The sequence below is a fragment of the Hemicordylus capensis genome, chromosome 3 (genome assembly GCF_027244095.1).
Source record: "Hemicordylus capensis ecotype Gifberg chromosome 3, rHemCap1.1.pri, whole genome shotgun sequence".
In the NCBI taxonomy this organism is placed as follows: Eukaryota; Metazoa; Chordata; class Lepidosauria; order Squamata; family Cordylidae; genus Hemicordylus; species Hemicordylus capensis.
Genome location: NC_069659.1, coordinates 19,038,899 through 19,062,689, shown reverse-complemented (window position 1 = coordinate 19,062,689; position 23,791 = coordinate 19,038,899). Strand labels below are relative to the sequence as shown.

The window sequence follows — 23,791 nt, the reverse complement described above, 5'->3', positions numbered from 1 at the left end:
ATGCAACAACAAAGCAAAAACAGTTACCTTGCAATAACCCTATCTATCTATCTATCTATCTATCTATCTATCTAGCATATTTTTATACTGCCCAAAACACAAGTTCTCTGGGCGGTTTACAAGACAATAAAAACAACCAATAAAGAGATTAACATATTTCAACATTTAAAAGTTGAAACTATTAAAACAAACAAACACAATAAAAACAATATCTAATTAAAAGCCTGGGTGAACAAGTGCATCTTGACTGCCCTTTTAAAAGTTGTAAGAGATGGGGAGGCTCTTATTTCAGCAGGAAGTGTATTCCAAAGACTCAGGGCAGCAATGGAGAAGGCCCATCCCTGAGTAGCCACCAGATGAGTTGTTGGCAACTGCAGACGAACCTCTCCAGACGATCTCAATGGGCGGTGCGGTTCATAGCAAAGACAACATTCTCTTAAATACACTCTATTTGCATTAGAAACACCTGTCCGGCTGCCTCACCCACGACCCCGGCTTACCCCAAGTTGGGAGGAGCCAACACAAGAATGGAGAGGCCAGGTGGCAGGCCAGGCAGAGTCAGAATTCACCCGAAGCCAGGGCAGGCCAAGCGGCGCCCCCTGATGACTTCAGCGGGGCTTGACAGCAGAGAGGGGTGGAGGTAGCCCAAGGAGCAGGGCTGTGGTCGGGTCACTCGGGAGGAGAAGGGAAAGTGGCTGGAGAGGATGGGAGCAACTTGGAAGGGCCAATAAAGAGTAGGGAAATGGAAAAATGAAGGGTGAGGCTCAGGTGCTCGGCCTGTGAAGCCACTTTAAAAGAACCCTTAATATGCAAATTAAGCCACCCAATTTGGGAAGCTTGAATATGGCAACCCTATAGTCAACCCAAAAAGGGTGGATTGTCTCTTTGGAGGAGGAAGCAAGAAAATCAAGTTGGCTTTCTTTGCCCCTGCAGAGGAAGAAGCAAGAAAATACAACAATAGTTGACAACCAAGCTCAGCCCAAATTGGTGGACCCATAGATTTCCAATGGGATGCATATATAGGGAAAGCCATTGTTGTGCTGTACTACATCCAAGGGGGAGGCAAATGTAGTGCAAAGGCTAGCAGAAGACAGACTAGGAGCTACTCATAGATGGCTGGATGATTTCCAGTAGATCAGCAAGGTAGAGTAGCTGCCACACGGAGCAAAGGATGCGCCAGTGAGCGAGCAAGCTGCCTAGCAGAACGCCCCTGCTAACTGAGCAAAGAGACACCTTTTAAAGTGATGGTTCTCTTATATTTAGCAGGAGGAGAGCAACCGGCTCTATCCAACCCCAGCACAGCATCCCTCCAGTGGCTGTTGCTGGTATCTGCCTCTGCCTCATGTTTCTTTTTAGACTGTGAGCCCTTTGGGGACAGGGGACCATCTTATGCATGTATTATTTTTCTATGTTAACCACTTTGAGAACTTTGGTTGAAGAGCAGTATATAAAAATTTGTTGTAATAGTAACAATAGTGCTGGTGCAGAGGGGAAGCGGCAATTTCTGACATCCTACCCTTTCCCAGGAAGTGGTTGCAAATATGTCATCAGGAACATCTTTTGAGGTGGCACAGAGGGCTTCCCAGGGAAGGGGAAGCATCAAAAACTGCTGCTTCTCCACTGCACCAGTGCAGTGCACTTAGTTATGAAGTTCTGTTAGGCTGCTCTCTCACTGCACCATGCATCCTTGTTTTGTATTGCTGTCTGACTCCAATGGCAACAACAAAAAGGGGGGTTCTCCCTAAGCTTTTACAGTGGGTTACACTCCCCCTGAAAGATCAGGTACATCACTTGGGAGTGCTCCTGGACCCAAAGCTCTTCCTGGTTTCTCAGGTTGAGGAAGTGGCCAGGAGTGCTTTTTATCAGCTTTGGCGGATGCATCAGCTACGCCAACTTCTGGAGGTAAATGACCATAAAACAGTGGTACATATTCTGGAAACCTCCAGGCTTGACTACTGTAATGCACTCTACATAGGGCTGCCTTTGAATGTAGTCTGGAAACTACAATTGGTATAGAATGCAGCAGCCAGATTGGTCTCCTGGACAACACGAAGGTACCACATAACACCAATTTTAAAAGAATTGCACTGGCTGCTGCGATGTTTCCGGATGAAATACAAAGTGTTGTATATCACCTATAAAGCCCTTAACAGCTTGGGCCCAGGGTTTGTAAGAGCGCGACTTCTTTGTCATGAACCCTGCCACCTGTTGCAATCTTCTGGAGAGGTCCGGTTACGGTTGCCGCCGGCTTGTCTGGTGGTAACCAGGGACCAGGCTTTCTCTGTAGCTTCCCTGAGGCTTTGGAATATGCTCCCCACTGAAATAAGATCTTCATCTCTGTTTTCAGGAACACCCTCAAGACTCACCTGTTCTCACAAGCTTTTAATTAGAATTAATTTTAATAATTTGTTTTAATAACTGTTTTATGCTATTGTTTTTACTGTATTTTATGGATTTTAATCTGTGACTTTTATATTGTTTTTAAATTTTGTACACTGCCTAGAGATGTATATATCAGGCGGTATAAAAATATGATAGATAGATAGATAGATAGATAGATAGATAGATAGATAGAGCGGGCTCTAAAATCCCTGACCTGTACTATTTCAGTTATACCCCAGTATACGAAACATGGGATATAGTAGAAACATTGGCTCAGCCCCTGAGGCACCAACCGCTCTGAGCCACCATTTTGCTTCTAACTCCAGTTGGTGGACCTTGCAGTTCTAGTAAAAACAAAGAAGATCCCACATACCTTGAGTCTGCCCATGTCTGGTCCAGTATGTGATATATCTCCTCTTCCAGTGGCACGTTAAAAAAAGTTCACTACTCAATAGATATCTTTGAATACATGTTACTCAGCATCACTCAGTCTCTCTCTCTCTCTCTCTCTCTCTCTCTCTCTCTCTCTCTCTCTCTCTCACACACACACACACACACACACACACAGAGATGTGGATTTTCAAGAAAAATTTCAATCTGAATGTTTTCCAATAAATTTTCCATGCAAAATTTCTCCTTCTTTACATAAATATAGTATGGGGAATTGTCTATTTATACCTACCTACCTACCTACCTACCTAACACCCAAAACCTGCAGCTCTGGGCCGTATACAATAAATACAACCTCATCAAAACAGCAATTAAGACATTAAAACAGTTGAAAACGTTCTCCATGGCAAATTTTCCACTCCACACCTCGGACACAGACATACACAGGCACACACACACGTAAGTGACCAAGTTATACTGAAAGATTGCTACCCTGCCTGTGGAGATGATTGCATCCAAAACTTCAGCCTTTAAGCAGCTACAAGAACATCAAGGGCATCAGTGACCCATTTTAATCCGAAAAGCCGTTGAAATGTTCCATCCTGCAACACCACACAGTTCTTCTTTCTTAAGAGTGTCTAAATGCCACAGTAATTTGTATATGCAAAGCGAGATACTATTAAAGAGCCCTGTGTGGAAGAGATCATATCCACAGCAACATTGGCATTTGCACTTTCATTATATGCACTTCTGGCTATATTTAATCCACATTATGCCTCTAAGTGCTCAGGTGGTTGTACAGCAAGATGAGATGTTCATTTGTAACGAACACAAACGTTTATTCAAAAAACCCAGAGTACTAATAAGTGACTCTGAAAAGAGCTCATGTTTAACCTTTAGCAACGTTCAAGTGGATGCAGTATTTGGGTTTTATTTAATCAGGTTGTTTGGAATCTGATTCATTTGCTCCTGGAGCTCCAATTCTGATTTGAAGCTCCCATTCCAGACTCTGCTTCTTTCAACACCTGTCATCTTTGAAGTCTGCAAAAGCAGGCGGCAGGAGGGTGGGGGGTGTTGAGGTGGGGCTGGAAGGTCAAAATGAGTGAAACATTGCTTACAACCGGTTTACACAGCGCAAGTATCAGCACGCTTTGTTAAATATTTTCAACACCAAAGGTGGGAGAAGGGGAACACCATTTCTCACCAGTGCTTCACAACATAATAACAGCTACTTCCCAACTCCACCCAACTTCCACCCAACGTAACCAGGCACCAAAATATTATCCTGTCAGGGCAATTTATAATGTGAATTCTTGAAAAGTATTTGGCAGAAATCCAACTCTGTTCTCATGGTTAGAATTCCCCTTTGCTACCAACGGACAGAGAGTTAGGTTCAAGGTCACAACCACTGTCGCATCCAAGGGCTATAGGGTGAATGTGTCTCTCTTTAAACACAGACACACACACACATTCAAAATTTACTTTAACCTGAAGAATGCATCATTTAACGGAAGATGCATTCATCTTCTTGCATCAAATAAAAGATTATTAAGTATCCATTAAGTCCCAAACATTTTTGGCTGGCTTTAGTAGCCAAGCCAAACTGGGATTTCCAACACTTTGCCCTTCCTCTTCAACACAAACCTATGTATGATTCTTCAGATGTAAGCCCAATATATTCAAGAGGGCTTACTCCCAGGTCAATATCTTCTTCGCCACGAACCCTACCGCCCACTAAGATCATCAGGAGAGGTTCATCTGCAGTTGCCACCAGCTCATCTGGAGACTACTTGGGGATGGGCCTTCTCCATTGCTGCCTGGAGGCTTTCAAATGTGCTCCCTGTTGAAATAAGGGACCTCCCCATCTCTGATAACTTTAGACACATCTGTTTACCCAAGCTTTTAATTAGATACTCGTAGTTTTTTACATTGTTTTAAATTTTAAATTATTGTGATGTTTTTTAACCTTGTATTTTGTTTTGTTTGTATTGTTTTATTGTAAACCACCCAGACACAAAAGTTTTGGGTGGCATATAAATATGTCAAATAAATAAATAAATAAATAAGTGTGTGTATGTATGTCTAGGAATGAAGTCTTGATCCCTACCCTGACCTCATGCTGTGCATAACAACAACAATAATAATACGTGTGTGGGTTTAAGAATCTCTCTTTACTTATAGTACCCTAAAGACGTACCTATTTTCACAGGCTTCTAATTGAAACCAAATGTTTAAATTTTAATGTGTTTTATCTATTTCATCTTTTCATGAATTTTAAATGTTTTATATCTTGTTTTATATGTTTATATTTATTTGATTGCTTGCTTGATTGATTGATATACCGCCCCTCCAAAAATGGTTCAGGGTGGTTTTATTATGTTTTAATTCTGTACACCACCTAGAGATTTCTATATTAGGCGGTATTATTATTTATTTGATTTCTATACCGCCCTTCCAAAAATGGCTCAGGGCAGTTTACACAGAGAAACAAACAAACCAATAAGATGGATCCCTGTCCCCAAAGGATTCACAATCTAAAAAGAAACACGAGATAGACACCAGCAACAGTCACTGGAGGTACTGTGCTGGGGGTGATCAGGGCCAGTTACTCTCCCCCTGCTGAATAAAGAGAATCACAACATTAAAAGGTGCCTCTTTGCCAAGTTAGCAGGGGTATATTAATTAATCAGGCAGATAGATAGACAGATAAAAGAAACGTACGAAGCTGCTTTATACCAAGTCAGGCCATTGGTCCATCTAGCTCAGCACTGTCTACACAGTACACAGACTGGTAATGGCTCTCCACGGTTTCAGGCAGGAGGCTTTCCCAGCCCTACCTGGAGATGCTGCCGGGGACTAGACCTTTTGGATGCAAGCAGATGCTCTACTATTGTCCCATCTCTATATGTGCGTATATGTTTTAATATTGCAACTTAATACTTAAGACCAGGGCATGCTTTCCACTTTTTCATTTATTATTCTTTGTCTTGAACCCTGCTGCCTGTTATGATCTTCTGGAAAGGTCCAGTTATGGTTGCCACCAGCTTGTTTGATGGCGACTCGGGTCCGGGCCTTCTCTGTGGCTGCCCCGGGGCTTCGGAATATGCTCCTTGCTGAAATAAGAGCGCCTCCTTCTCTGTTTGCTTTTAGGAAGACCCTCAAGAGGCACTTGTTTTCTCAGGCTTTTAACTGAAATTAATTTTAAACTGTTTAATTTATTTTCATCTTACGAGATAGTTTTTCCTTTATTTTGTGAAATTTTAAATATTTTTACTCGGTTTTATTTTGTGTTTTAAATTTTAGACAGTGCAGAGAGGTGCGCATATCAGGCAGTATAAAAATATGATAGACAGACAGACAATATTACTGTGTGTTGTTTATTGTTAAAAAAAGAAAAAGGTTTTAAGAGTCTGATTTCCCCCCTTTGAACCCTATCCCAATCTCACTCCATCACTCTGGACACTTTTCTCCCAGCCTGGCTTTGATATCACAAGCAAGCGGGGGGGGGGGGGGGGCTGGCAGAAAGTGGGTAAGGTAAACTGCTGGGTTTTTGTCGTAAACCGCCCAGAGACGTCGGTTTTGAGCGGTATAGAAATATGATAAATAAGTAATAAATAAAAAATAAAAAGGTGAGAGATACTAAATAACAAACTACACGTGGTTTTCAAGAGGACAGCCCTTAAGCTATGAGAATTATTTATTTAATACATTTTTATCCTGTTCTTTTCCCAAGGAACTCAGGGCAAAATACATGGTCCCCCCACACCGACTGCCATTTTATTCTCACAACCACCTTATAAAATGGCTGAGAGAGAATAACTGGTCAAAGGTCACCTAGTGAGTTTCATGGCTGAATGGGGATTTGAACCCAGGTCTCCCAGGTCCTAGTCTGACACTCTAACCACACCACTCCATCCACCACACCATGCTTGATGGAAGGAGGTGGTCATCCGCTGATAAGTGATAAATGCCTTGGGCTTCCTTTTTTTTTCAAGAGACACTAGCCATCTTATTAAGGCATAAGGAAGAACATGGAGGGAATATTCAGCCCAGAAGATCACTATGAAGTTTATCTGCTCCAAATCAATGGTGGATGCCACGCTTTTAAAAATGTATTGAAATTAAATCTGATTTTTACAAAATGACTGAATAAGCCAAATCACTCTAAGCACATCAGACAGACTCGTATTTAGACTGCTGCTGTTTCATATTAGCTGAGGATGCCCACCCTACCGACCCCAGCATACCTTCAGCCAACACGGCCGCACAGTATCTGGCTACGCGCCCGATTTGTCATTTCCATTTTCTACTTAGCTGAAAAACAAAAACTCCTTGGATTTTATCCAGAACTTCACGCTGAAGAGAAAGAACACCAAAGTGACAAGTCAGAGTGGGTTACATGCATTTGTAGGGAGATCCATACACAATAGTTAAATGATAGCAATGAAGTTGTGTGCATGAATGTAAAAAAGAGTATCAAGATGTCAGGGAACAGTGAGCATAGTGTGATCAAATTCAGCAAATTCAGCATACATGCGGGGAAAGAATCACCATGGAAGTCTAACAAAGACACTTTGAATTTCAGAGGAGGAAACTTCTCTAAAATGAGGAGTTTGGTGAAAAGAAAACTGAAAGGGAAAATCTGGAGAGTCACTTCGCCCCAGAATGCATGGAGTTTACTTAAAACCACAATACTAGAAGTCCAGTTAAAATGTATACCAAAAAGGAGGAAAGGAACCACCAAGACCGGGAGGGTGCCAGCATGGCTAAAAGGTAAGGTCAAGGAAGCTATAAAGGGGAAGAAGACTTCCTTCCAAAATCGGAAGGCCTGTCCAAATGAAGAGAACAGAAAGGAACACAAACTCTGGCAAAAGAAATGCAAGGTGACAATAAGGGAGGCAAAAAGAGAGTTTGAGGAACATACGCACATAAAAGGACATTGTAGAACCAGAAAAGGTGCAGAAGTGGGCAATCAAGATGATCAGTGGCCTAGAGCAACTTCCTTATGAGGCACAGCTACAGCATCCGAGGCTCTTTACTTTGGAAAAGAGGCAACTAAGGGGAGATATGATTGGGGTGTATAAAATCATGCGTGGTGTGGAGAAAATCGATAGAGAGAATTTCTTCTCCCTCTCACATAACACTAGAACCAGGGGTCATCTCATGAAATTGATTGCCAAGAAATTTAGGGCCAACAAAAAGAAGTACTTTTTCATACAACACGTAATCAACTTGTGGAATTCTCTGCCACAAGATGTGGCGACAGCCAACAACCTGGATGGCTTTAAGATGGATTTGGATAACTTCATAGCTACTAGTCTGAGGGCTATAGGCTACCTCCAGCTTCAGAGGCAGGATGCCTCTGAAGAGCAGTTGCAGGAGCGTAACAGCAGGAGGGGGACCCATCAGATGCTTCCAATGGCATCTGATGGGTCACTGTGTGAAACAAGATGCTGGACAAGATGGGCCTTGGGCCTGATCCAGCACGGCTGTTCTTATGAAAGAGCTTCTCTTCAAGATCTCACCAACTGGAATTTTTTGCTTGTTTTCCCCCCTTTTTTATAATTCTTCCTAAGCCTGCTACATGTCCCTTTACAGCTAATTCTTTGATGTGCTGCAAAAACTGCCCCTGGAAAGATCAATGCAAAGAGCACGTACAGCACCAGAAGACACAGCGATCTCAGACACCCCGTGACTATTTTGCTTGCAGTCCTCTACGCCCTTCTACACAGCCACCCTGCTGGCTCCAGTTCTTGATCTGGATTAGATCGGCCCGCCCTTGTTCACTGAGCTGTCAGCCACTGTGCACTGATTCCTCCAGGTATATTCATACCACCTTCTCTCAGTATATCCTGCCGGCTTGTTTATTTCAGTCAGATTGCCTTTTGACTGCGTTTTGAAAGGATTCTTTCACGTGTGAGATCGCAAGTGACCGAGACACTGCTTGACATGCTTTCCGAAGGTTTGCAGTGCCCAAAGCTATATGTATATTTGAAAAACACTTGATTCTGCATACGTGCTACCCAAATGCAGAATTCAGCACTAGATGGAGAATCCTCCATTCTAGGGTGGCGGTCTTTTCAAATGGCCATCTGGATATTATCAAGTAACCTGCTGACCATGTAGTGGCTATCAAATATTGTCAAAACATTTCATGAAGCGAATAATGTCATTGTGTAGGTAGCAGCTTACCTTTTTTTATTTCCTTACATATCATTTGTTAGCAAAGGCTGGAGTGAAAGCTGCTTGGTTCTTGGCCACACAGCAGTCAGGGCCAAATCTAGCAGTACAGCGAAGCTCCTTCTACTGGCTACCTGATATACTTCCAGGCTTCTCTGAACAGGAACATAAGCAGTCATCAGTGCTAAACATCACTGCCTAGGCCAGGAGTGGGCAAACTTGGTCCTACAGCTGTTGCTGACTAACAACTCCCATCATCACTCAGTATTGGCCACTGTCGCTGGGGATTATGGGAGCTGTAGTTGAACAACAGCTGGAGAGTCAAGTTTGCCCACCCCTGGCTTAGGACAACCCATGACTCCAACTTGCAAGCTGCAGGAACCAGAGAATTGCCCCTCAATGAATTCTGGCTGTCTGCGCTGAGCAATTTCAAGGATGATAGAATCAGGCATAGTACCACCTTTTCAATGGCTGTAGCCATAAGCAAATTTTCAAGCTGATATTATATATGCCCACTGGCAAGAGGTCATTCACATGACACGGACTGCTTGGAGAGGAGGGAGTTTGTCCTTGCGGCCTATGTCATCTAGACAACTGGGTGACCTCCTGACCCAGCAGCTGCAGCTCCAGGAAGCCCAGGTCTACTTCCCGGGCAAAAAGTGAGGTAGGAAGGAAAAGGAGTCCTTCCTACCTCTGAAAATGGCCACCGGGAGCAGTGGCCACAGACCCCTGAGTACAGCCGGCCAGGGAGAAGAGCCTCTGCCTGTCTGCTGCCCGTGCAGTGCATTGTGGGATGCAAGAGGACTTCCTCCTCCCAATCTCATGTCGGGCGTGCAGCACGCAACCGTGGAGGCGTGCGGGTGGCGGAGCCCCAATGAGGCACCAAACTTATGTGGGAAGGTAGATGGAATCCTGCCTTCCCCGCAGCCGCCCCGCCAGCCCCAGCCATTATAGTTGTGAGAACAACATCAACATCTCCTTCTATGCCATATTTTAAACAAAACTCTTAAATATTATAGGTAATGCCCAAAACATGCAAAATACATTGGCGACGGAATCAGAAATTATGTCCAAAAATTCTGATTCCATTACTGACATATTGTGCACATTTCAGACACTATAATATTTAAGTTTTTGTACAAAATATAGCCTTATAGGAGATCTCTTGCCAGCAGGTATATATAATATCAACTTGAAAATGTGCTTATGGCTACTGTCATTGAAAAAGTGGAACATACCTGATTCTATTACCCTTGGAACAAGAGGGGGGGGAAAAGAAAAAAACAGTAAAGAAAACAAGAGACACTGTTGCAACTGAGGCACTTTCTGGGCTGCAAAAAATGGCACAGCCTGGAGAACTTACCCACAGGTTGGAAACAAGAGCTTATTCAGCCTCCAGACAATCCTGCAGGCTCATGTCTTCTTTCCCAGTGCAAGCTCGCAGGCTGGTCACACAGCCAGCAGGGACCTTGCACAATTTTGCAGCACCATCTGCTGGCCATTTGCAAACAATCCATAATGAAAATTAAAGTATTTTTAAAGTAGTCTCAAAAAACACAATTTTAATCAGATTTCATTTATTTATATCTATTGTATTTATTTATGCCTATCTTATCTATCTATCTATTGATCTATCTATCCTTGTAAACCACTTTGGGAACTTTTATTGAAAAGCAGAATATAAAAATTTTCACCATGCAACAGCGTCCAGTAAGCTCTCACTTCCAACCTCTCAACAAGATCGTCAGGTCGCACAGTTCTTTGCAGTCTGGAAGGACCCTAAGACATTTACATTATGCAGAAAAAGGGAAACCTAGCACCTTTTTTGTTGTTCTAACAAAATCAATGCTTCAAACACTGGACCATTGTTTGACTGATATATTTACAGTGGTCAGGAAGCAAAACTTCACTCCTTGTTTAGTTCTTTGCCCTCCATAGACTTCCCAAGAAGCTACATATAAAGTCAGTCCGGTTAATTTGCATAGTATATACAGATTACAGAATTAAGTTTTCCTTGGCACAGAATTCTGGGTTCTTTAATGCAAAATGCAGAGCCTGAATAGTGTTCAGCCACAATCTAAGATGTGGGTGGTATCCCCCATACAATCTCTTCACAAGGAGCAAACTCCAATTTGCTAAACTAAGCAACCCAGCACACTAGAAGGGGCCGTATGGATTAGTCATTAGCGACAAGCCTCGGTAAATAATAAGATTGCAGGCTAGGCAGAGGGCAGCTTGGGAATGCAATGGGGAAAGTATAGAAAAGCCATACCCCAGTCACTCCTGCTGGGACTGTACTCAAAGAGACACACAACGACCATGCTTTGCAACAAGGGAGAGATGGCTCATAAAAGTGGCCCACATACTGTAATGTCACCCCTCTGCTAACTATTCCGTCAGAAAAGCAATGAGAGTTGTGAGTGCACCCCATGACTGCACAAATCACAAGGACTGCATGGCTCTCTTATGGAAACACTGGTTCATGAAAATGGCACCTCCATTATTTTTTATTTATATTATTATTATTATTATTATTATTATTATTATTATTATTATTTCAATTTCTATACCGCCCTTCCAAAAATGGCTCAGGGCGGTTTACACAGAGAAATACCAAATAAATAAGATGGCTCCCTGTCCCCAAAGGGGTCATATTCTAAAACGAAACATAAGATAGACACCAGCAACAGTCACTGGAAGTACTGTGCTGGGGGTGGATAGGGCCAGTTACTCTCCCCCTGCTAAATAAAGAGAATCACCACGGTAAAAGTTGCCTCTTTGCCCAGTTAGCAGGGGCATTTTGAGGTGTGCCCAGCTATATGCATGGCATTAGCCCTGTATCCTTCCAAGGTTTATTGGGGGTGGGCACTGCTAAGGGTACACCTTGTTATAGGCCCATCCCCTATATCTCCAAGAAGTGAAGTTCCATGGGTAAAACACTACCGGTACTCTGAATCTAGCTTCCTTTGGAGGAGAGACCACTTGAAGGCTTATGGTGTTCTTGTAATATTCAGTTTATTTGCAAATGTAGAAACTGAGCATTAGATGGAGCTGAAAAAAGCAGAGGATTCTTACAAGCAACGGCAGGTTACATGAGATCTCTGACCTCCACAGAGGAAATCCGGCACCCAAAGGGGCTTCAGAGCTCTGTCCAGCTTTGCCGTTCTAGTCTCCCCAAAACTCTTTCTATGTCTGTCTCACACCTAGAGGTCATTTACACAATCAAACACTGTGTTCTACTCGGGTTTGGGAACTGTGTGTGCTCCCAATTTTCGATTGTGTGGAAGCAAGATAGGAGGAAAAGCTACCCTGTTTACTGAGCAAAGAGACACATTTTAAAGTGGTGGTTCTCTTCTATTTAGCAGGGGGAGAGCAATTGACCCTATCCATCCCCAGCACAGCATCCCTCCAGTGGCTGCTGCTGGTGGCTGCCTTATGTTTCTTTTAGATTGTGAGCCCTTGGGGACAGGGGACCATTTTATTTATGTATTAGTTATTTTTCTTCGTAAAGTGCTTTGGGAACTTGGGTTGAAGATCAGTATATAAATACTCATCATCATCGTCGTTGTCGTTGTAGTACCCAGGTTATCCTCCTACATGGCTTCCACACCATCACTTCTACCCAGGTTTCCCTCCTACCTTGCTTCCACACAACCAAAAACTGGGAGCACACACAGCTCCCAAACCCGGGTAGAACACAGCTCCTGATTGTGTGAATGACCTCCTCGCCTGAAACGGTGATTTCTTTATTGATCACTCACACACCTGGCTGGGAGAGAGGCAGTAGCGCCTGTACAGGTGGAGAAGGGGGTGGTTCCCCAACCCAGGAGAATGTGCACCTGGAGTCAACACAGCAGCAGCGGAGGCGAGACCGAGCCAAGCAGACGGGGTGGGGAGGGCTGAGAGGGAAGGTGCCACACCTGTGGCTCATTTGCTGCCCTCTCGTTCTGTCCATACAGGCTGCTACAGGTGAGAGAAGGAAGAAGGAGTCGCCTTCCAGCAGCCTCTCCTATCCGGTAAAAGATATGTGCCCCCTTCCAAGACTCTTGATTATTTTCCTTCTTAGGATACTTCAAGGCTATCAACGTCACATCCCAGAGCTTCCTCCGGCCTGCTGGACTATTAATCGGTGGCCTGCCTAAGTAAAGAGTTGGCCAGGGGAAAAGTAATAATAATTATAATAATCTCCAATTCACTCAAGTCTGAACGTATGAAGCTGCCTTGTACTGAGTCAAGCCAGCGAGAGAATGAGACCCAAGAGGAGTAACAAGAGGAGTATGAATGGATCAACCGGTAGAAATTACAAGGAAGCGGTTTCAGGCTAGACGGAAGGAGGAATGTTCTAACTGCAGGAGCTGCTCCACAGCGGAATAGGCTGCACTGGGCACCGGTGGGCTCTCCTTCACAAGACTCACTGCTCTATGAGAGGAGATCTGGTCCTGTGGTAGCAAGCTAACTGCCCTCTTTGCTAAGCAGGGTCTGCCCTGGTTTGCATTTGAATGGGAGACTATATGTGAGATACTCCTTGGGGGATGGGGCCGCTCTGGGAAAAGCTTCCGTACCATAGGAACATAGGAAGCTGTCATATACTGAGTCAGACCGTTGGTCTATCTAGCTCAGTATTGTCTTCACAGACTGGCAGCGGCTTCTCCAAGGTTGCAGGCAGGAATCTCTCTTAGCCCTACCTTGCGAGAAGCCAGGGAGGAAAGCTGGAACCTTCTGCTCTTCCCAGAGCAGCTCCATTCCCTGAGGGGAATATCTTTCAGTGCTCACACTGCTAGTCACCCTGATTAGCTAAGGGGACAAGTCATGCTTGCTACCACAAGACCAGCTCTCCTCTCCTTCCGTATGCTTGCACACAGAAGGTTCCAACTCCAAGTGCCCTCCCTGGCATCTCCAGATAGGGCTGAGAGAGATTCCTGCCTACAGCCTTGGAGAAGCTGCTGCCAGTCTGGGTAGACAATATTAAGCTAGATAGACCAGTGGTCTGACTCGGTATATGGCAGCTTCCTTTGTTCCGATGTTCACTAGAGGTTTTCAAACAGAGGCTGAACAGCCATCTGTTAGGAATGCCGCAGCCGTTTCCTGGCCTGAGTTGGGCCTTAGAAGACCCCCAAGGTCTCTTCCAACTCTAAAATTCTATGACTGACGTGGACTGGAGTTCAGTCTCCAGACTCAAATCGCTGCCTGGCTATTAATGAGGGTGCCAAGTGAGTTGGCAGCTTCAGCGGCACCATGAATGTCACCAATTCCAGCCAAGGAGCAATCAATCCAAACAAAATAAGGACAATGAAGTTCAGGCAGCCGTAATCTGACTTGCAGCTGAGAATCAACAGGCTCCTTTCTGCATGTCCAAGGCTGCAAACTGCCTTCCTGCCTTCATGCACCTGGGAATGAATGAATGCATTTCTTCCTACAAACCCTTCCTATAAACCACTTTTCAATATGTGCTGTACTTACTCCAAGAGCAACTCCGCTGGTAGCAGAATAAAGAACCACACACCAGTACCTAGAAGGAAGATGCAGAGCTGGTACTCTCTCATAATTGTATAGTCCACGGTGTCGGACATAATCCATCAGCCGGGTGGCAGCAGGTCATGCTGCAGTACTGGGTTGATGGCAGCAAAGATAATATAACTCGAGACACGCCAAGGCACTGGTGCCAACGACAGGAAGAAAGAGTGGAGAGGCAAGCAACCGCCTTGCAAAAGAGCGGAGTAACATACAGCACTGCAGCCAGGGTTATTACCGCTAGTAAATAGCACAGCAGAGCCACTAAGAGCCAATTCCAAAGCAACATTTCTCTCCCACGGCGGAATACCCATGAAATACGGTGCACAGAGGAGCAGCATCCACAGAGATTTCGCAGGAGGGATTGATGCATAGCAGTAAGCAGCAATCTACCACTTGGCTCTGGATATGGACATGAATTCTGAGCTCTGACATAATACGGCACTTTTTCATACAGATTCCTCCACGGATTTTTCTCTAGGGGTTTTTTAAGTTTTTGCAAAGGCTCCCATCAGATGTGAGAGTCCTGAGCAAGAGCTTACATCCCCCTCTAACCAAAAAGACTCTGACAAGCCAGAATCCACTAAGGTTGGATGTTTCCATATTGGGGGGGGGGGTGCATACCAGTCACACAGTAGCCTGATTCAGACATTAAACTACACGAGTGTACAGAAGTCTATATACTTGTACACGTGTGCAGGGCTCAGGAAATCCACTAGTCTACTTGTCCGTGACGAGTGAAAAATGACGCATGACGAGTGAAAACAATCCTGACGAGTAAAGTACCAACATAGCTTGATAAGGAAAAAAATTTTGTCTGCCTGGTAAACGGAGCTAATATTTCTTGACCCCTGGACAGAAATGACAGTGAACCTGAATGCAGGCCCTTCAAATGCATGATACAGATAGAGAGTATACTTCTGTACCTGCATTCAACATAGCAGGTGAATGACTGCACCTGTGCATACTGTACACTCGTTGTACGAGTGCTGAATGTAACATGTGAATGGGCCTTCTGTGACCCCAGATTCAAGGCTGCACGAGGAGCCAAACTGTTTCATAAAATTTGGCCCCTATGTTCTTGTTTTTGGGGGGATTTTTGTTAAAAATTAGTCACGGGGGTGGGAGATGGGGAGTGGGATCTGGATCCGGACCACGGTGAGGGTGGAGGGAGACTTTAATCCCACTGCTGCAATTATCCCCAGGAGAAAAGTTCCTATTGGTACCAACAGTAGCAATACTGGGGAGGCAGGAGTGGGCTCAGACTTACTAATTCTCTGTAGTTCCAAAGGCTCTTTAAATATCTGTTGGTTGGTGGCAAATTTCCACCAAAAGTCTTCTTAATCTGCCACCTGAGCCTCAGTAATGTGATAGAGCCCGGTGGGTCTTCTTGGGAGAGAGTTTCACAACACAGGGGTCAACACTGAAAAGGTCCCGTCTCACACAGCCATCTACCACACATGGGGGGCATTGAAGTGCTACAACTGACAAACACAATTGTACATGTGAAGGAGGGGCAAGGGAAGCTTTTATGAACTAATACTTTCTGAGGACAAGGCTAATCTGTAATTCCACCCCACCCAACCCCGGGCACCTCTGCTGCAAACATCTGTGCATGAGCCAAGACTCTGGCATGAGGGAAGAATTCTGAAAGAGCCTCTGTTACCATTCACAGTGGTATGGAGAAGATTACAGAGCCCTTTGCCTGTGTTTAAGTTTGTGAGAGGGTCGACGTAAGCAGCCAAATACAGTAGGCCTTTGTTGTTGTTTGTTGTTGTTGTTGTTGATCTTATGGCTATTTTCTTAATCTGTTCGTGTTGTATGTGTTTGTGTGGATATTTACAAGCGGTTGGACTGTTTGTTTGCTTTTGCGTCTTTCTACCCACAACTGGGTGCCCAAGGCAGCACACACCAAAATAAAATACAATAAAACCGCATAAACAAAATCAAAAGCAATGTCAAAAGAAAGCAGAAGCACAGCAGAGAGAAATACCAGCAATACCTGGGAGACTAAAAACAATCAAACCAGATGACCTTTTGCAGTCCTCTTCCACTCTTTGTTTAATGCGCTGGCAGAACAGAGTGTTACATTTGGACCAGAGAGAGCTGGATAGAGATGTGCACGACTGGCTCAGGCAGCCACCAGCGATACAGGGAGCGGTTTCCTTAAAAAGCAGGTAAGGAGCTGCTTACCTGTTCATCCCCGCCCCACCACTTTCCCGCCAGTTTCGCCCGCTCTCCAAAAGGCCAGACGTGGCTGCGGCACTGTTCCCTGCTGTCTCCGCACAGTGTTGGCAGGGAACAGCACTGAAGTCGCATCAGCCTTTTGGAGTGTGGGCGCCGCCGGCGGAAAGGCAGCAGGGCGGGGATGAGCAGGTAAGGAGCACCTCACCTGCTTTTCAAGGGAACCACTCTTCATCCTGCCGAGCCGGTTCGGCGCTTCCCAGAAGAGGCGCCGAACCGGTTCATGCACATCCCTAGACCTGGATTAAAATTTCTCACTTTGCGATGGTTGACCCTGGACCAGCCACGGTCTCCCACCCTAGCCTACCTCACAGGATTGGTGTGAGGATAAAGAGAGATGACAGCCTCCCCCACGTGTGCCACCCTGAGTTCCTAGGACAAACAGTGGGATTCTAAAGAGATAAATCAATAAATAATTATCACAGGCAGGCACAGCACACTTAATAATCTAGGCACAACGGGAGAATCAAAATAACAACAAAAATTTCCACAATCCTCTTTTTTAAAAAACTTCTAAGTCTGGATCGAAGTGTTTTTTTTTAGTTTATGTCTTCTTGATGTAAAACAAGGCCAACTTTTAAAAGCAATTTACATTTATCTCTCTATTTGAGCGTCCAAAGTGCTTTTACACATGCATTGGCAGTAAGGTCCTATGCAGACTTAAGCATGCCTAAGTCCACTGATTTCAAGGGATTGCTGCCTAAGTCCACTGATTTCAAGGGGCTTAGGCACACCTAATAGGACTAGGCTGCCATCCTTATAACCATCTTACAAGGCAGGCCAGTAATACCATTATCCCCATATTACATAAGAAAGGTTAAGGCTAAGAGCTTGCCTAAAGCTACCGAGGGACTTGGTGGTCAAAATGGAAACTGGACCAGGAATTTCCCAGTTCACCGTGACAGTCAGTGTAGCATAGTGATTAGAGTGCTGGACTAGGACTGGGGAGACCCGAGTTCAAATTATGGAACTCACCAGGCGACTCTGGATCAGTCGCTTATCTATCAGTCTAACCTACTTAAGAACATAAGAACAGCCCTGCTGGATCAGGCCCAAGGCCCATCTAGTCCAGCATCGTGTTTCGCACAGTGGCCCACCAGATGCCGCCAGAAGCCACAGGCAGGAGTTGAGGGCATGCCCTCTCTCCTGCTGTAACTCTCCTGCAACTGGTACTCAGAGGCATTCTGCCTCTAAGGCTGGAGGTGGCCTATAGCCCTCCGACTAGCCTTCCAACCCTTGGAGTGCCCTCATCCCAATTATAAATGTTTGTTTATAGCACTTAAGATAGGCATTAATCATGACAAGAAATAAATGTCACTTTATAGGAACCGCCTCCACCCCATAAGAACAGCCCTGCTGGATCAGGCCCAAGGCCCATCTAGTCCAGCATCCTGTTTCACGCAGTGGCCCACCAGATGCTGCTGGAAGCCACAGGCAGGAGTTGAGGGCATGCCCTCTCTCCTGCTGTTACTCCCCTGCAACTGGTACTCAGAGGCATCCTGCCTTTCAGGCTGGAGGTGGCCCACAGCCCTCCGACTAGTAGCCGTTGATAGACCTGTCCTCACAAGGTTGTTGTGAAGACCTTGGCCAGAGAGCAGTATATAAATGTAAAAAATCAATAAAACAAACACTGTCAGCCACTGTGTAAAACAGATCATAAAAACTCACCCAAATTTACATTAAAAAAAAAAGAGGTCAGCAAAGGTTCATGCCCCAAATGCCCATTTCCGGGATGCCCTGTTACTACCTGAAATCACAAGGAAGCAGATTCCAGCTAAACATTAGGAGGAATTTCTGGACTGTAAGAGCTGTTTGACCGTAAAACAGTATGCCTCATGAAGAGGTGGGCTCTTCCTCTCTAGAGGTTTTCAATCAGAGGCTGAACGGCCATCTGTCAGGGGATGCTGTAACAGTTTCTTGCACTGGGCAGAAAATTGGACTAGAAGATCTCCAAGGTCCCTTCCAACTAAAATTCTATTATTCTCTTTCATCTCCAACAGAGAGAGCTGAACGTTCGTTCTTTATCAAATTTTTCACCCACGTTTTCTGAGAAGCCTTTGGCACAACCCCTTACCCTACTGTGACTAAGCCAAAGTACTTGTAACTGAAAAAAATTATCATGCATTAGGGACATAGGAAGCTGCCTTCTACCGAGTCAGACTGTTGGTCCATCTAGTTCATTATTGTCTACACAGACTGGCAGCAGCTTCTCCAAGATTGCAGGCAGGAGTCTCTCTCAGCCCTATCCAGAGATGCCAGGGAGGAAACCTGGGACCTTCTGCAAGCTTCCCAGAGCAGCCCCATCCCCTAAGGGGAATATCTTAGTGCTCACTCCTGCAGCCTCCCATTCAAATGCAAACCAGGGTGGACCCTGCTTAGCAAAGGGCAACAATTCATGCTTGCTACCACAAGACCAGCTCTCCTCTTCAAATATTCTTCCCCGGTTTACCCCTGCCTCCCTTTCCTCTGTTGTCTCCCTTGTGATGACATGTACATTGTGAGCTACGCAGGGCAGGGACTTCTAGAACATCATTCTTTGTTTATATAGCCCACATATAGTGCCATATAAATTATAATCCCATCCTTCCTCCAAGAAGTTAAGGACAACATACACAGTGCCCCCCTTTTAATCCTCACAACAGTCCTGTGAGGTAGGTCAGGCCAAGTGCTGAGATCAAGATCACCCAGTCAGCACTGTGGGGATTTGAACCCAGATCCCCCTGATTAAAGCCCAACATGCTAGGCTCTTCACCTGGGGTTCTCAACCTTTTGGCACTTACTCATGGACCCTCACCCCATTTATACATTTTCATAAGGTTCCAGTTGAAATAAGAGAAAAAGTAAGTACTCGGGATAGTTCCTTCTCAGTAGTAGAGCATCTGTTTGCAGGCAGAAGGTCCCAAATTCAATCCCTGGAAGCATCTCCATGTAGGGCTGAGAGGGACTCAGCATGAAACCTTGGAGAGCTGCTGCCAATCAGTGTAGACAATACTGAGCTAGGCGGACCAAGGGTCCGACTTGGTTTAAGGCAGCTTCCTGCATGTTCCTCTTTTCGGGAATGTTATTCACCAGGAATCAAATTAAACTGATTAAATTACCACCTAACGATGCACATATCAGGCAGTATATCTATATCTATATAATCTATAGATAGATTAATTCAGTGAAGCAAAGGCGCCACAGACCACCTGGACACCACACCAATTCCGTCCCCCTCTGGCAACTGTTTTGGTGCCTCATCCACTAAGTTCTCACAAAAGAAACAGGCACTCCAGTCAGCGGGTCCTGAATAGCGGAGCATTTCTCCCCTTCTAAATTCAGTACAGCTCTCTTTTCAGCCTCTTATTCCTCTGCCAGCAGCAACCTGAACAATCATTCATGAAGTTAGAGAGGCTGGGGGGGGGGGGGAGAAAGAGAGAGAGAGAAACATTCTGCTAAATGCTAAAAGAAGTTCAATGCCTTGTGCCTTGGGCCTGATCCAGCACGGCTGTTCTTATGGAGCCTAGGCTGGCTGCGAAGTTTTCACAAACCACAAAGCCAAACCGGATGCGGTGGAACCAGAATTGTTTGATAGCCACGAAAGAGGAGAGCAAAGGATGTGCTAAGAGGGAGATTCCCAATTTCTAAGAGCTGCTGCTTTTTGGAGAGGTGAGCAGGACCGCTCCCAGTGGGTTTCCTGTATCCTTTTCCTTTTATGTTCCTTACACTTGTACTTATTTCAACTGGATGGAGGACCGAAAGAATAGTTGCTCCCAACTGCTCAAACAAAGCAAAAGGCACTTAAGAAACCCCACGAGGAATGAGGAAAAGAGAAATAAATAAAACTATACATTTCAAAGTATAATGATGCTCTAGACAGGTTTGTGGATAAAGAGAAGAAATACTCTCCCCTCTCTCCTAAAGAAAAGAGAATTTGTTTCTCTTCTCGTTTTCCCCCTCTCTTAAAGATGCAGAGCGAGGCTGCAATATTGCACTGAGCAGAGAGTCAGAGGAGAAGACCTCCTAAGCCCCATTCAACTCCACAATCTTTAAGTCTATCCTATGCACCCTTACTTAGGAGGAAGTGCTGCTGAACTCAGTGGGACTCCATGGACAGGACTGTTCCGCAGGCAATCCCACTGAACTCAGTGGGACTTACTTTGGGGTAAGCATGTACAGGATCGGGCTGTGATGCAAGCTGAGGACTGCAAAAAACAGGCACTGGAGGTGTGTGCGCATTTTAAGACAACACTGACCAACAACAGCTGCAGCATCTGGAAAACCGTTATTTGTTTTAACAGGGCTGGATTCCGCCCCCCCCCCCCCCGCAAGCTTTCTATATGGAAGTTTTATCCAAGTTGAACAATGAATGTATCAGAGGGGGATTGAAAGAAAAGCTTGCATGATCCCTTTTCGTAACCCTCTGGATGGTGGCTGCTAAAACCATTAACTGCAGAAGCTGCAAGAGGTCTCTGATGCCTCCCCTCCCACCCCACTAAGGGCAGCTGGGGGAGGCTGAGTTGGCGGCTGCTGTTCATCTCCCCCGCCCTGCCGCCCACCAAATCCACCCTCTCCTAGTCGTCCTGCCAAGAAACTGAGATTTTCTTTTCCAGCCCCCCCATCTTAGCCACACTTACCTGGGAGTAACTTCCACTGATTTCAGTGGGGCTTGTTCTCAATTAACATGTGCACAAGTCACTTCCCATGGAGTCCTTTATTTCTAGAAAAAGAACTCCGCTCTGCCTGGAAATGCCCCGTCTCCGATCTGGGAAACATCCCTCCTATTCCTTGATTCTGAGGAACTTTCAGTCTGGGGTTACCGGGTGTTGAAGAGAATGCACTCTGCATATGTTCTGGGGCACTGCCATCTATCCTTCATCCATTTTAATGTGGAGCCCTGGCACCACCACCACTATTATCATCATCATCATCATCATCATAAATAATCAATAAAGAACCATCAATGTGCATGGCGATTTAGGGAAGACCAGTCACTGCCCCGAGGGGCTTACAATCTACAGGGAAGAGGAAACAAACGGAAAGGGCAAACAGAGAAGGAGCATGCGAATATTTTAATTACACGTAGTCAGGCTTATTTACAGGGACTAAGGAGTTGGGCGCAGCAGCTGCCAGAGATGAATCCTGGCCACAGGATTAAGCCCTGCGCCTTCCCCGATCAACGGGGCGCAGGGGATCGTGGCGATCAACGGTGCAAGAAAATTAACAATAACCATAATGAAGCGTGGGCAGCTCCCGTTTCGGCGCCCCTCCGGGCATTCCCCCTCGCGCGGGAATCTCCGGCAAATGATTCTCTCTCTCTCTCTCTCTCTCTCCCCCCTGCAAGAGCCGCAGCAGCCGGCTGCCTCCACAGCTTCCCAGCCCCGGGACCCCCCCCCCACCGTGACTTCCAGCTGCACAAGGTGCAAAGCAAGGAGCAGCCGCCCCAACTGCTCGCTGGCTTCCCGGGACGACGCGGCGGCACGATTGCCAACGAGGAGCGCCGGATTCTTCCCCACCCCTCGCAATGCAGAATGAAAAACGCGGTGCTTCAACCCACCCCTCCGCCGCCGCGAAGGCAGGAGACCCTGCCGCCCGCCTCCCGGCGCAGCCGAAGCGATCGGGGCTCGAGGGCTCGCCAAACTGCGGCGGGAAATCGGCTCTTGCTCTCCCCCCTGCCCTGCCTTTCTCCCCCGCCAAAATCCTGCCCAGCCTTCCGATCGCGTTTCAAATCAGCGGCGCCCAGCCCAGCAGCACGGACGAACAAAAACCCAGCAGTAGCCGCCCGCCGCCGCTCTGCACCTTGCATCGCCAGAGAGGGGATCGCTGCTTTGCGAAGAGCACATGTGACCTACAGAAGGGAGCGCACGGAGAAGGCGAAGCAGGCAGCAAGTTGCCAGCTGCTCGAGCAACTGGTATGGCTTGCTGAAGGGCTTGGGTGGTGGTGGGGGGGGTTGTTCCATTTGGGGGTGGCTGTTGTTGTTGCGAAGTCTGCAGACGGGCACCACAAAAATAAATACAGGCTGAGCCACAAGAACTTTTGCAACTTGCAAAGATCGATGCAGACAACCCCTCCGCGTTGCAGAGAGAGAGAGACCCTGCGGGTTGACCCGGGGCTCCAGCTCGCCCACGCTAGCAGGCAGGCGGCTGGCGCGGTGCAAACAACTGCAAACGGGGGCAACTTTGCAAGCAAAGGGGGGCAAGGAGGCGGGGGTCGCGCGAGAAAGTTTCCCACCCAGCCCGTCTTCGCCCGCTGCTCCAGGCAGCCCAGCTCTCTCTCCCCCTCATCCTTTCTACAGGCAAAGGAAAGCAAGCGTGAGTCACAAGATAGATCAATGAAAGCCACACACCCTTCCAGCCGGCGGATCAGCTCCGGAGCTTTGCAGTTTGCCTTCTGCATAAGGTTATCCATTGACCGGGATGGAGCCAGGCGCTGCGCCGCCGCCGCCGCCGCTCTCCCCTTCCCGGTGCAGCGTGCAGCGCGGGACTGGTGCCGACAAGAGCAGCGCGCTCGGTAGCAGCTCCTGAATCAGGGGGGCTCCGAGGGGAGGGGAGGAAAGGGGCGATTCCCAACCCGCAGCGCTGATCACAGCGCAGCCTACCGGGAGAGAGAGGGAGCCCGTGGCAGCCAATGCCGGGAGCCGCCGCCTCTTCCAGCCGATCGCAGCAGCAGCCGCCGAGCGGGAGACCGAGAGCGAGCGCGCAAGCCGGGCACGGGAGCAGCTGTGCTCTCTCTTCCTCCGACGCCAGAGAGAGGGAGACACACAGCCACAAGCACGTCGCTTGCTCGCTCGCTCGCTCGCATGCAGGCACGCTGGCTCGCTTCTGCCGCCCCTTCCCAGCGAAATCCGGCAGCCCACTCAGGGCACAGGAGGCCACGCAGCCCCCGGAATGGCTTGGTTTGTCCTGCTTTTGCCACCTTGGCTTCCAACAGAGGAGGCGGGGGGGGGGTAGGGGAGCGGGAAGCCCCCCTGAAATGTGGCTCCCCCCACGAAATGTGGCTCTCCCCATTTCTGTTTCAGAAATCTAATACCAAACTTCTTCTTTGATTGATTTGATTGATTAATTAAGTGTGCCGTCAAGTAGGTGTCGACTCTTAGCGACCACA

General features: G+C 46.6%; 1 protein-coding gene across 9 annotated transcripts in view; it reads right to left on the bottom strand.

Annotated features, from left to right (window-relative positions):
* Positions 1 to 23,261, bottom strand: part of FAT3 (FAT atypical cadherin 3) — a 683,843-nt gene extending 660,582 nt beyond the window's left edge. For 3 of the 9 annotated variants that reach the window (XM_053306913.1, XM_053306915.1, XM_053306912.1), the window contains exon 1: positions 23,034 to 23,256. The gene's annotated coding sequence lies outside the window, so the exon portion shown is untranslated. Of the gene's footprint in view, positions 1 to 23,033 lie in introns of all 9 variants that reach the window. The other 6 variants (XM_053306921.1, XM_053306920.1, XM_053306924.1 and 3 more) reach the window with 4 other exon arrangements.
* Positions 23,262 to 23,791: the final 530 nt, after the last annotated feature.